This window comes from Erithacus rubecula (genome assembly GCF_903797595.1).
Source record: "Erithacus rubecula genome assembly, chromosome: 6".
Taxonomy (NCBI): Eukaryota; Metazoa; Chordata; class Aves; order Passeriformes; family Muscicapidae; genus Erithacus; species Erithacus rubecula.
In genome coordinates, this window is record NC_136688.1 from 27246553 (window position 1) to 27261305 (window position 14753).

The window sequence follows — 14753 nt, forward strand, 5'->3', positions numbered from 1 at the left end:
AAGGAGTTTATCATCTGCACAATACTTCAGCCTTACAGTTTTTCTTGAAGATGGGTACAAGAAAAATAGTTTGCTCTAGAAAAAACAGAGCATGACAATTTATTAGATAAAATATTTAAGACAGTGTGCATTAAATCAAGTGATTGGAGACCAACCAATGTGTGTCATTGCAAGAAGGAGAAGTTAAAAAAACAGTAATAAAACACTGAAACTTGTCACAAAAGTGCTTCAATACATTGCTGTTTCTAAGAATAATATTGTAGCATGCTTTGCACCATTAGAAGTACATTAGTCTTCCATCTTCTCATTCAGGGAAATGAGAAGTTCCACACTTTCCCTCCAGACATCATTCACAGGATATCCAAAATAATAATTTTTAAATGAATTATCAAGAGAATCACCAAGTTTCATGAGAACATGACTCATAATTAGGACAAGAGGTAAAACAGAAAGTTGAAAAGAATATTTTGCCTAAAATGGACAAAACTTATTATGTGCAGAAAAAGAGCTTATGATTTGGAAATTTTTGTTACAGCAAATCATCACTGTATGATACCAAACTGTGAGCAGCTAATAAAAGAGTCAGCAGAAAACAAGAAAAGCACCAATTTATTCACTTTACAGGTATGAGGGTTAGCACTTCTCTGTTGCTGGATAAAGTATTTGTTCTGAGATGAAGACACAAACTAGGACTTGTGCCTCACTACCAACTTTTATATATGTCATCCAATTGATCCCTTGACCTGGGATCTGTAGTTATGCAGCAGCCTTTCAACCCAGATTTTTGCATCCTGCTGACACAGACTACTCCTCCACAGACACTGCATCCTATGTGAATTGCATACAGTGTCCAAAGCAGTAACTTTGGCTAAAAAAAAAAAAAAACCACCTCACACAAGAAAGAGACCAAATTAAATTGTATATAATTGATCAGACTAGGAGAACAGTGCACCTACTTTTTGCTCTTCTGAAGAAATAGTAGTAAAATGTATACTTACTACCAAGGAATTAAACCTCTGTGTAATTTTATGTCTTATTTTTTCCCATACCAGTCTTTATAATTGCAACCAAGTTAGAAAATATTTTATCCTAATTGGAAACATTGCCATAAAGCACAGTGATGTGTTTTATTCTCACATCCTATATGATAACTAAGAAGCAAACTTATTTCCAAGTGTGAAAAAAACCAGAAAGTCATTCTACAATAATATTTGCTAGCCTAGTTTCACTGTAAGATACCTAATTTTTTTTATAAAGCCTGTCAGGAAGTTGTTCTAGATTAACTTTTAATTACAGCAGAGTGGTTTATAGCAACTACAGGACTCTACTTAACATGCTGCCGTGACATCAGCAGCTGACAACAGCCTATCTACTATTTGCACAGGTTTTAAACAAACTTCTAAGCATGAACCAGATCCTATCACTGACCTCACTTCAGTTCTAGAAGTCACACCAGATTCAGCCTTGCACATTAAGGAATTGCTATGAAATAACTTCACAAAACCTAGCCCTGCATATTACTCTGACTCCCAACTAGAGCACAGCCTTTAGAAACAACATGAAAAAAGTGCCTATTCTTTAGAGTTTTAGTACAGAGCAGAAAGGGCTTTACTAACAGGAAGGTTCCATAGCAGGAGTCATCCTCTCCGTGCTGTGCTGGCAAACTTACCACAGCCATCACATAGAGCAGCCCCAGCTATATAGGAGGCTCCTCTCCACGCCCACTTTTATTGCAGGGCCACACCACCAATCACACTCCCAAATCCACCTTGTGCTTTCAGGATACACCCTTCCCAGCACCTTGTAGGACAGGCTAAACTATTCCCTCTCACTGAGGGAGACGATCATTCTTACCCTCACAATAGAAGAAAGGGGGGGAAAATGGTTCAGATTTGGTTTAGGTTTTGTAAAAATATTTTTCAACTATCACTGTGACTAATGCAGCTCTTCATATTACCTCACAGTGCTACTGTGGAGGAGATAATTCACTGGGCGGAGGATGCTAATTACTCATCTGCAAACAGCTGAACTGTGGAGTCCACAATCCCACTAATCCTGCCCTTGCAGTTTATCTCAGCTGCCTACTGCATCTCTTGAGTACGTAAGCTCTATTTGTACACTGTCTGAGCTCTGTGGTTTTCTCAAGACAAAATACAAAGACCAAAGCAAGAGTCTTTCCGAATAAGAGCACTTACATAAGTTTCTTATTATCAGGGAGTGCTGAAAGGGGAATGCTGTTTAAAATAGATCCACCCAGACAAAGAAGTCTCGTGACAGCTAATAAAAACAAATTCTCACCAACTCGTTGATAGCAGCTTTCTGTAAGTTGCCACTCAAACAATAGTATTTTCAATTCCGTTCCTTTTATTTCATGTTAGAATTTGTATTTATGCATCCTTCTGCTCTACACTTTTAACAGCTATGTAGGCCACAGTCTCCCTATCCTAACTTCTTGAAGCTGCTTCAGCATGGTTGAAAAGTCAATCAGAATGGCTTAATAGTCCCATTGCTGCAGGAAGAGTAGAGTTTTACATAGATTTTCCTCTTAAAAATAGCTCTGTCAGTGCTTCTTAGAAGAAAATTGTAAGGGCATCATGCACTTTCACATTAAAGCACATTAAAGTTATGTGAATGTATCCATACAGAAATCACAACAAGAAGCATCATCAATGTCCCAGTGACCACAAGGTCTTTCTGAAAAAGAGGAATTTGCTTGCATTGCTGGTACATGAATTGCCTAAAAATGCCATGGAGATGAAACATAATAAACAAGGCTAAAATTAGAATATCCAAACACTCAGCTGACAGTATTTTAGCAGCATTTATACCACATTCTTTAAAGTACAGCACAGTGGTGCCTCTCTGTAAGGTTTTTTTCTCTGTTTCTACCAAACAATGACTTGTGATGTCACTGGGATAAATTGCAATTGAAGATCTTTGTTTGCAGTTAAGCTCTCTGTCTGAAGCACAAAGCTGCCAGAGTACGATAATGAGCCCCCAAGAGAATCTTCTCAGTTTTGAAGGATTTGTCTCTCTTATAGTTCTTAACCATTTTCAAAAAAAGTTCAGCCTTTTGAATTGCTCAGTCCCTGCCTAGGAAACAGTTCTGGTTTAAAGTACATTTCCAGAGGCAGAATTACAAAGTCTTAAATGCCTATCCATTTCAGAGGCAAAAATTAGGAACTCTGAGGAAGAAATATGGGCAAAGTTTGACAATACTGTTAAGACACTTGGCTTATCAACAGGGAACTGTGGAAATCTGTGGAATAACTAGTGACACTGCAAGGTGGCAGTGTTAAAGTGAATAAAAATCAGAATTTTATGCAATTGCATTTCTTACAAGGATTTGCTAGGGAAAATTAGTTGAGAGTCCTGCAAGTCTTAGCAGTTTCCCTAGAACTTTTCTGGATTTTAAGTTCATTTTGAATAATTAGAAAAGTAACTTCATATTTCTGTCTGATTTCAACTCTTTTGCTAACTGTGTATGTGAGACTCCTCACTGAATACAGCCTTGTCTGAAGTGGAACATGGCAGTGACTGTGTGCTTTAGTAGGAGGTGTGAAGAATAATTTTGACATTCAAGACTATTGGAAACAGTATGTAATTCATTGCCTTGAGATGGAATGTGGCCATAGTTAACAACCTGAATTTGAGAAAAGAACTGCAGAATCTCAGTTTTAAATCCCTTTTGGAAGGTAGCATCTCTAGTCATGCAGTGCTTCAGTGCCAATATAGGTCGGTCACAGAAGAAGCAGTGCTATTTTTTAAACAACCAAGGTTTAAATTCCCAGAGATGTTGCATGATTTATATTGGCAAGAAATCTCACCTGCCTCACAAGATCTGCCCATTCCTGTACTCTTCTTTCTGTTCTCTAGAGGTCTCCCAGATAAATACTGAGCAGGTCAGACCTGCTTAGTGTTGAAGAACAGATGAAATCATGCCCAGAGGTGTTGTGAATGCTCTTTTTTGTATTTGCTTGAATTGGCAGTGCCTGGAGTTATAGCTGACAGATTTCAGAATGTGAAAATTATTAATCGGGGGGGTGCCCTGAAATACTGCTACTTTATGGCAGGTCTAAAACAACTTGTGTTGCAGCAACCCTTTAAAGAGCTATTTAGAAAGAAAACCCATATGAGCTGTCCAGTAAGTAAAATTTGCTGTCCTAGACAATTGTTTCTTCTTCCCTAGGCCATGTTTTTTCTAAGCACAAGCTGAAGAAAGCTATCATCCTACAGTTGCATCACTTCATGAACTAAATGAAATCAAGTGTAAGTACAGCAGAATGATGGAAGCCTGAAGGAGGTGTGATAAGAGCTTTTTTAGAGAAGACATATGGCCTCTTAAGAAAGGGTCTTTGGCAGCCAGCTGGAGGTGGCACAAGTATCCATCGAGGAAACAGCAGCAGCACCAAAGGTCTCCTTCATGTGCTGGCTGAATAGATTTGTTATAGCCATTCAATGGGCAACTGGATTAGGCCTACCTCCAAAAATAGCCTTCCATGTTGAACTGATGTGGGAGGGAGCTCTTAGTGTAAGAGAAACCCATAGCTATAGAAAAAGACCTGCACACATTCCAACTTGTCTCTGCTTGCAGTCTCTGCCTTTAGCCAGCTCTCTGCTGTAACCCTGTAAGGCAATCCCTGTGAACAAAGAGCACATGTACATGTGTATATGGACCTGTGTGTTCATGCACGTGTTTAGATACACCACAGGTTCTCAGACAGCATTTTTCATGCAAACCTTCTTTCAGCTGCGTGACCAGATAGTCTTCAGCCTCTTCTCACATCAGACTGGGTTTCACTTTTTATATTTATCCCTGTGTCCATGAGGTCTGACATCAGAATTCTTTACTACACAAATAAAGCCTGATGATAGTCATCATGAGCAGAGTGTCATGATAGCACCAGATTGATTAGAGAACTGTGTGCAGCCAAGAAAAGTGGATTTAGAAATAGATTAACTCTTTGCAACTCAAAGAGTTATCTGTTAAGTGGCTGATACTAATGTTTATTGGATATAATTTTTTAATCTGGATGAAAGCAACCTGCAAAGAAGATATCCTTAATTGCTTTGTACACATGTTAAAGCTTTCACAAATAGAGTGATTTGCCCTGGGTCGTGATGTAAATCATCAGCAAATCCAGCATATAGTTCTCCCAAGTCCTGATCCATTAAACAAAGTTAGGTTTTACATGAACTTAACAACTGCAGAAACTGTTACAGCTTCTGCAAAGTCAGTCAGAGACAAGTGAGTTTTTTCTTGGTCCAGAGACAAGGATGAAACTAAGGCTGTTCTTTCTCCTATACCTATTAATCCCATGAGAGTGCTCCCTAGCTCACATCAGGAGCAGATAATGACCAGCACAAAAGTGGTGAAGTTCACAAATCAGAGAATTGCAGGTGGATGAATTCCAGCTCTCAGCCAGCCCAAAGAGTTTTCTAAAATCATTGCTCATTTGTCCATCCCTTCTGTGAGAAAAACTACAGGATACTCTCTGAGAAGGTGCAAGCCTTTGGAGAGTTTCTTCCTGATCTTTTGCTCAGAAATGAGGGAATTTACCCATTGTGGAACATCCTGTAAATCCCTCTTGGTAAATCCTTAGGAATTCTCAGGCATCTAGAGGTGCCTGCATTTCTCAACACTGCTTACACAGGTGCCTTGTGCAGCTGCTGTGTTCTTCACTCCAGAACACTGTCCATATTAATAGCACTAGTATTGGTACATTCTTTATTGGTCTGCAGCATAGAAAATTATATTCAATCCTTTGGGAAATGTTTGATGGATTAAGCAATGAAAAATGATCAGGGAGAAAACTATCAGAAAACAAAGGAATTAGTTGCAGGATGCTGATGATATATTGTATATTTCTGACCACATCTGCTAGGGAAACATATAATCTTCAATTTTCATAGGCCTTTCCAGAACAGTGGTGACTGCAAAATGGTCTGGAAACACTTTTCTGGAGGTAAACAATGGAAATGATCTAACATTAAAAATAACCCTAGAGGCAAAAAAATCAGAAACCACTTTGAAACAAAGGAAGGGTGGAGTAAGCAACCATTTTGGAGAGACTTATACTCTGTTTTGTGCTGCTTACAAAACACAGAAATGCCAGTGAAGGTTGTGTCAGAAATCTGTAAGCCATATACCTGTTAGCTGTTATGTACAGTGTTCTAAAAGTTATAGAAATTAAGGATCCTGTTACAAATTTACAGACGTTAAAATTAGTTTTGGAGCAATTTATCTTTTTGCCATTGTTTTGGCATGTGCTCTGACTTGAAAAGAGGAAGTTTTGTTGCAAAAAATATTTTAACCACAAGAAGATATTTTGCAGTAGAACAAGCGTTCCCAAGATTTAATTCACTATTGAGTGTTACATAAATAATGAGAAAAACAGTTTCACTGAGGTAACAACAGAATTAAGTACAGGTAGCTAGAGTAATTTGACTCTTAAACTGCATTTTGAATTTTTCACTGTTAGCTTGTAGTAATGCAACTAAGTGCTTTCTTGTAAATCTTTTAATGACATATGATGGAAAACAAGCAAACCATTTTAGAATTTTTTAAAGTCAAAGCTTCAGGTGTCATTTTTAAGCTCTAGATTGAAAAGCATCTTTATTCACAACTATTACTTCTACTGACATCAGGAAAACTGTGCATTTCTCTGCTTTTCTTTTAATGCAGGAAGTGTCTAGGATCTGAATCTTACAAGTAAACAGTTCAGAACTTATAATTATCCAGCTTTTCACTGGCCTCCCTTCTGTCTTACTTCTTAGAACTGATCTAAACAACATATACTTTCTCAAAAAGACTTCTGTGTGACTGGCAGGCCTGGTAGGAGCTTCTGTCAGATGCTATTCTCACTAACTAATTTCATCTCCTGGTTCTGTGTACCTTATCATATCACAAACTTTGAGACAAGTGCTTAAATTGTCAGATTAGCTCATAAATACACCAAAGAAATTATGAGGGACTGAGTTTAATGGAGTGATGGATGAATATCAGCTCCAGGCTAGAAATGTTTAGAAAGAGGAGGACTGATGCCTCCAGAAAATCCATCAAATTCAATTAGCTAGAGTGACCTTCAAGGAAATTCAGTGGGAAGTGGCTGCCTAGTCTGCATGTATGGCCTTGTGTAATCTTCAGGAAAAGGAGAGATTTCATTACTGAAATCTTGTCCTTTATAGTAGCACCTCATCTTTTCCCCACCAATGAGATAGCAATGGCCATTGTGTTTGTGACCCATTTTTCTTTCTAACACTCTTTGTACAATATAATGGATGGAACTGAGCTGAGAGTTAGTCAGTCTTTGAGTCTACAAGCCTGAACACCTTCCATATTCTCTGAATCCATCAGTAGCAGAGCTGAGGAAAAAGACAGAAGTCCTAGATGTGCATGTACAGTTAAAATTGAATTAAGACTATTCAAAGCTCAAGTGAAAGTTAGTTAACCTGCCTTTCATCCTGCAGTGTTTTTAAGAAAAAGAAACTATATAACATCCAAAATGCATGTCTTTCTTTCTTCTTTCTTTCCTCTCACTCCTACTTCACCCTCAGAATTTGTAATGGCACCCCTAAGATGCACAGAAGGTTAAAAGGGTTAAACTGGACAATAGGAAAGAACTGAAATCAACCCCAGTTTCTGAGCATAAAAGACCTTATTTGAGGTGAAGATGGAGAAAAATACAGTAAGAGTAGTGTGAAGCATGGACTATAAAAAGGGGTCTTCCAAGGTCAAAATGGGTATTATGGGGAGTCTGTGGATCTGAATCTTCCAGACTGCCTTATGGACCTAGATGAGGCTGGTGGTGTTATTTGTGATAAAATGAAGGTAAGGAGAGTTGATGCTTCTACTGAAGACAACTGTGACATGGTTTCTTATATATGCTAGGGGATTACTTGGTACAGTTCTATTTTCAGTGCTATACCTCTGGCTAGGCATACTGCTTGTGGAATGTAAGCAGGGCCTGGCAAATTCCCTCCTGGATGGTGCTAACACTTCACCAGATGAAGTGCTCATGAGCGGGATGACTCACACTGCCTCATTTCTTCACTATTACACAACTTGCTTTTTTCCCACAGTAAGGTTTTCTTCCACGTTTTTTTTTTTCTGTGATTTTTTCCCCCTTCAGTAAAAGCGCCTGCCTTTATCATTATTTCACCCTGAAATAAGCAAGGGAATTCAGTAATGCAACCTGGCAGGGTGTCAAAAGTCCATTTTCTCAAGAGGAACAGGAAAAAGGTAATAATGGTTTAAGGAACTGGAAAACAAATACGTCCTATGTAGACTACAATTGCTTCATCTAAGTGAACAAAAACAATGAGCTCTGAGCCCTGCGGAAGCAGCACAAGGCTCCAGCAGGGCCAAAAATAGCCCGGACGAGAATCCCCGCGTTTCTAAGCGCGGAGCAGCGGAGCCGCTGCAGGACCGCGGGTTCCCGGCGCCCTCCGCAGGGCTCCGGCGGCTTCACCGCCACCGGGCCGGGCACAGCTTTAGGTCCTACCAGAAGTGGAGCAGGAATAGTTATGGTCGAGGAGTATACGTGCATATACGTGCAAAAAGTCCGACATTTATATACTAACCAGTCTTATTCTTACAGACTTTTAGCAGCATAATTTGAAGGGGAAACACGACACCACGAGAAAGAAGGAGGTATGTATGCTTCCTAAGCTAGTTATGTTAAATGCTATATTTTGAAAACTGCTCAGGTACCAATTAGACTCAGTGCCACTGACCAGTCTGTAGTCTGGGACTGAACTGTCTAGGCTCGCTACATGAATCACATTTTCCTTGTCCTACAAAACCTTCAGCTGTACATTGGACTGTACTGTGCCTTGATGGTGTGCAGGACCAAGGCCACTACTTAAGACCACCAATTTGAAAAAGAAAATAATGCAAAGAGATAACACAAATTAATTCTGGATTGTAAAGACAGAGTTCTTGACACGGTTTCAATGCTGTAACATGAAATCCCTGCTCAATGCATGTCTCTGGCTGTCTGTGGAGCTGATGCTGCCAGTACTGAGATAGCATCACAATAAAAGCATGATGTGTCTCTCTGCCCACACTTAACAGAAAGATCAAAACAGACCTAAGTCTATTTTCATGTAAGTATGAGGAAATCTCCTTCTAGTTGCCTTATGAAATATAGAATGCATACAGTATCATATCTGAGCTTAGTCACCAGGCATAGAGTAGACACTGTAAGGGGAAATCAAGACAGAAAATTTTCCAGTAGTCATCCATTTTTTAAAAGAGGCTCCTCTAACTAATTATGCTAAGGATTTAAACTGGGATTGTAAATAAAAGGAAACAGCAGGCAATGCCGCCTGTTATCTCAAGATGATGTGTCAAAAGACAATTACAATGAAGTCGGAGAGGAGAGAAGAGGAGAGGAGAAAGGAGAGAAGAAGGAGAGAAGAAGGAGAGGAGAGAAGAAGGAGAGGAGAGGAGAGGAGAGGAGAGGAGAGGAGAGGAGAGGAGAGGAGAGGAGAGGAGAGGAGAGGAGAGGAGAGGAGAGGAGAGGAGAGGAGAGGAGAGGAGAGGAGAGGAGAGGAGAGGAGAGGAGAGGAGAGGAGAGGAGAGGAGAGGAGAGGAGAGGAGAGGAGAGGAGAGGAGAGGAGAGGAGAGGAGAGGAGAGGAGAGGAGAGGAGAGGAGAGGAGAGGAGAGGAGAGGAGAGGAGAGGAGAGGAGAGGAGAGGAGAGGAGAGGAGAGGAGAGGAGAGGAGAGGAGAGGAGAGGAGAGGAGAGGACCTTATTGCAGGCTTCTAATATATAGAGGGGGTTCCAGGAGAGCTGCAGAGGATCGACTGACAAGAGCAAGTAGTGATAGGACAAGGGGTACTGGCTTTAAACTGACAAAGGGTCTAGATTATGTATTAGGAAGAATTTTGTAGTAGGAATTTACTTGGAAGGTGAGGGTGGTAAGACACTGAGACAGGTTGATCAAGAAAGCTGTGGCTGCCCAAATCTGGAAGTGCTCAGCACCAGGTTGGATGGGGCCCTGAGTCATCTAGTCTAGTGAAAGATGTCCCTACCATGGAGACAGGGGACAGGGGGGTTGGAATGAGGCAGGGGGGGTGGAACCAGATGATCTTTAAAGTCTCCTCCTACCCAAGCCATTATATAATTCTATGATAATTACTACTGCACTGACCAAGTTGATCTTATTTTGAGGTTGAGTTTTATTATTCAGAATAGTAAGTTAACTCAGTAAATACAAATTAGGGGGAAAAAGACATCAGCCTCAATCAACAAAAGGATTATGCTACTCGTAATGAAAAGGTTACCTATTCTATGGCCATAACTTTTAATGACAGATTTAGCAGAGTGATGATTTGGGTATGAGGCTATGATTTGCATATGAATGCTGTTATCTAATGGATGTTTTGTCTCTGTATGTTTAGAAATGAAGTTTGCATCTGTATGGTTTGAACTCAGATGCAGGATTCTTTATTTTTTGTGTTGTCTTTGGGAAGTGTACAAGGGTGGCTTTGGTGATCTGAAACCTGTCCCACAGTCTTTGTTTGACAAACTTAAAACCTAAACAAAATACCTTGTTTTCTTTCTTTGTTTTGTTGTTTCAAAACAAAATCTCACTTGCCCTGACAAACAAGGGAGACTTGGTCATTCCATGGGCAGAAAGCCTTGAATGGGAGACAAGGTGCCAGAGGCAGTACAGAGTGCTCTGAGTGTGTTCTGTACCATATACTGGCCATGACACTGCAGGGTAGTCTGCTGCTGCTGCTTTTTTTTCCACATGAAACATGAAAACAAAGATCAAGGGTATCAGCATCTATAAAGATTCCAGAAACCTGGAAAGTTTTCTGTAGCATCTTTGCTGAACTCTGGTGAGAGCATTTGCATTGCTCTAATCACAGTTCGGCAAATAAGTTAAATATTTGTTCCACACATTTGCAAAACTCTGGCACAATGTTGCCAGTGTGGCAGCATGGTTCTGATCTTCCCTAACAGGAGCAGCAACTCAATCTATGACTAATCAAACAAGAGCTGTATGTGTGGCTTGGATTGAAGTAATACCCAGTGTGCAAATGTTAATCATTACTAAGCCTAAGTTAACCATTATTTCTGTTAGGTGTATATCTTTTAGTGCTGACAGAAATCTCACTTGAAAGTGTTCCTTTGTTATATTTTTCTTAGAGGGATGCAGATGTATGAATGATTCATGTTGCATGTGAAATTATCCTGTGACCTATAATAATAGCCATTGCTATATTTTGTTATGAAACCAGATCCAAACTAAATTTAAAATCCAAGTCTGTCTGTAAAATCTACTGCAAGCTACCAGATTTTGGCCCAGAAATCCCACTCTGCAGTGTTTTTAGTCTTTTATTTTTCCAGGTCATCTGTTTTATGGAGAAAGAATATATAGCCATCTGGGAGATTAGCATATATATTTTATGAAGCAGAGAAGAGCTCTCTTTTTACTGACTCAGATGCTAAAGACCCAGATTTGCAGCCTGCCTCCTAGCTAAAACAGCACAGTTCATAAAGCTTCTGTTGCCAGTGGCTTACCCCTCTCCTCCTCTTCAAGAACTAACCTACACTAAAGTGATGTTGGCAAAGGAGTACTGTTATAAAGTGGGAAAAAGAAAAAAGCAGTCCAGCTTTACAGCCATATAGAGAGGCAATTTTTAATGATAGAAGAACCCTTTTGTCAGTAAAACTCACATTGTTTTAGTAGAAATTATCAGCAATTGATCAGACAAATCTGGCTACTGGAATGAAATTCATCTCCAGAGTGGTATATATGGCTATATCTGGGGGTACAAGCATCTGTGGTATCTCCTCTGAAATGAATAAAAGCCAAATGAGAGTGCTGGGTTAATTTAATATGCAATATAAATTACCACAGGATGTAAAAGGAGTGAGCTGCAATAGGATGTGCCAAGGGGCATCTCCTTAATATTTTATACTTTCTTACTGTTCTGGTAGAGGCGTGCTGTCATTGTAGCTATAGTTGGAATTACAGTCTGTTTCTGGTACTGTGGTGTAGTTGAACTGTGCCAGCAGTCTTTCCTTTTTTTCTGGACATTCCTCTCCCTTTTGTTTTTTAATACCATTCTGGATTTTCCCTTTACAGAACACAGATACTAGGAGCTTAGACTGCCAACATTTTGATATCCAGTATAGATTTAGAACTATGGACTGCCAAGTTTTAAGAACTAATAGTACTGCTAAGTCCAGTGGTAGTCTTCACAAGTCTCTAGAAAACACGGGACAAAAGCTGAGATCATAATCCTAAATTTGCATTAATAATGATACTGAATAAGCAGAATACTTTCCATTGCTTCTTAAAACAAAGACTGGGAATAGACTGGCCCTTTTGTTTATCCTCTAATAATTTGTTGGTACTTTTAAAATGTATATGCAAAAATGAGCTTGAATTAAAAGTTTTGGTTCAAAGTTCTCAGTTTGAAGAAAGTTTGAACCAAATTCAGAGTATCATCTGCATTTTGCAGGTTAGGTTTCTTCTTTTGAAATACATTATAACAAAATTCATGTCCAAACTTTAAGAAGTACAGAGTGTGTATTCAAGTACAGACTTTAAGAATGGGATCTGATATATCCAGAATCTAATTCCCATTATTCCCATTATTGCTAAATAATAATGGGAACAGATACAGTCTGATTAGGAAATGTATAAGAAGAAACTTTCAATGTAGCATTTGGACTACATGTTCATCAGAAAGGCATACACTATTTCAAAAATATTTCTGTATCTTGCCAATGCTAAAATGCCATCTTTCAAAGACTGCATGCTGGCAGCCTTTAATGTTCTTTTCATCTGCCTTTTGCCAGTTACTGGAATATGAATTTAAGATTTACTTAGAGTCCTATTTACCTTGATGTTAAGTTCAGCCTACCCCATCTGGTCAGATCTTTTCATCCAGAAACCAGTCTCTGACATGGGTGGTAAAAGATGCCAAGAGAAGTCTATGAGTAGGAAAATCCTATTATGGCTCTTCAGAGTATTTCCCTGGACACTCTCCCAGCTCCAGGCACAAGCAGCTTCCTGAGCCAGTCACACCACTTCTGTAGAAACAAACATATAATCATATAATCACAGGGAATAAAGAATAAAGAAAAAAAACCTAAATAAGGAAAAAAAAAAAAAGGAAAAAAAAAAGTGATGTACTGATATCAAGGCATTCCACAAGATGGCAGGGTTCTGTCTTGGCAGGTCACTACAGCAGGCAACCTGAGGCTCTACAGTAGCAAATTTTTTCCTATCATAGTTTTCTCCATCAGTAATATAACTCTCTACTTTAAAATTATTAGTGCTCTATAGCAGTGATCAAAATAGGTGGCAAATAACTGAAAGACAGGAGGCCTCTATTTTCTTCTGTCTCATATTTTTTTTTATATTACAACATTTAAAGCTCCATATTCACGTAAAGCATAATAATTTCTTACTGGGTGAATTGAAGAAATAATGTTTTTTTCTACATAAAATTAGGCAGAAAATTATGGCACACAATGGCAATTAATTAGGAACATTAACAGCAGTCCTTCCCATTCTATCTCAGTCATCCATTATTTAAACTCCCAAAACCATGAATACAGCTGTTTGTTACCCTTTGTCTTCATGATCAAGACAAGGTAATCTAAGGATGGGATGGTGCTGAAAAAGCCAGGTGGCTGTTCCTTTCACCTGTCCTGCTTCCTTGTGCTGGCTTTAGCATCTGTGTGTACAGTCCTCATGCAAGTCAGATCAACCTAAAAAGCTGATTGAAAACTAGCTGCTTTTACTCAGAGGCTTAGCTTTCAGCTAGATAAATGAGCTGAAATGACTCCACAGCCACAGAGTCACTACTATTGCAATCAGGAAAGCAGGTCAAGCATGCGACAAGGGGCAGGAAAGTCCCTTTCATCAACAGAATAGTATTGGATAAGCTTACACTAATTGTGAAAACACACCCTTAAGTAACAAAGGAATAGTGGAGAGGGTGCATCCTCAGTTCTGCCCTCCCTGACAAGAGGCAATGGAGAGAGAGGAGAAAACCTAAAGCTCAGTTCGTAGACAAGGACAATTGAAAACTTGTGCTGGAGCATGCCTGCATCTTGCATGTGTCACAGTGAAATGTTAGTTCTGATTTCAACCAGACATGTTTTGCTCTCTAATTGTAAAATAAGGATACTAATATATGAGCCCTTTCTAGACCATGTTTGTTTGGTTTCTGTGAGAAATAAAGACTCTGAAGTTTGGGGAAAAAGAGATAAAATAGATTAATTATAGATCCCAGTAGGGTTCTCTGCAAGAATTGTTACTAAGGTTCAGCTGAGTTGAGATGTATTCCCAGAGTAAATTCAAGTAAATTCAAATATCTTACAAACAATGAAGAGGATTTTGAATGAACTCAGAGTATGTAATTCATGCTTAAGATCATCTTCATTCTGTTACAAGCCCAAACCCTGGTGCTCCCTATCGAGGTGCTACAGCATAATGCTAATGCAAGGATAGATAAATAGACAAAGCCCCAACACGCACATTTAAAGAAATATTAGCAGCTATTCTGTACATAAATCAAACCAAAGGCTTCAGTTGGCAATAGAGAATTTTTTTAAAAATCTGTCTTGCAGAGAAGAATGTGTAATTGTACTTACTAAACACTAAAGAATAACTAAGATCCATATTTTATATACAAGTAGGAAGACATCAGGTGAGATCAGGGTGCTTGGGCTTCTCATTTGGCATCAGTGGGCTTTGTTATGGTGAAGCACGGACAAA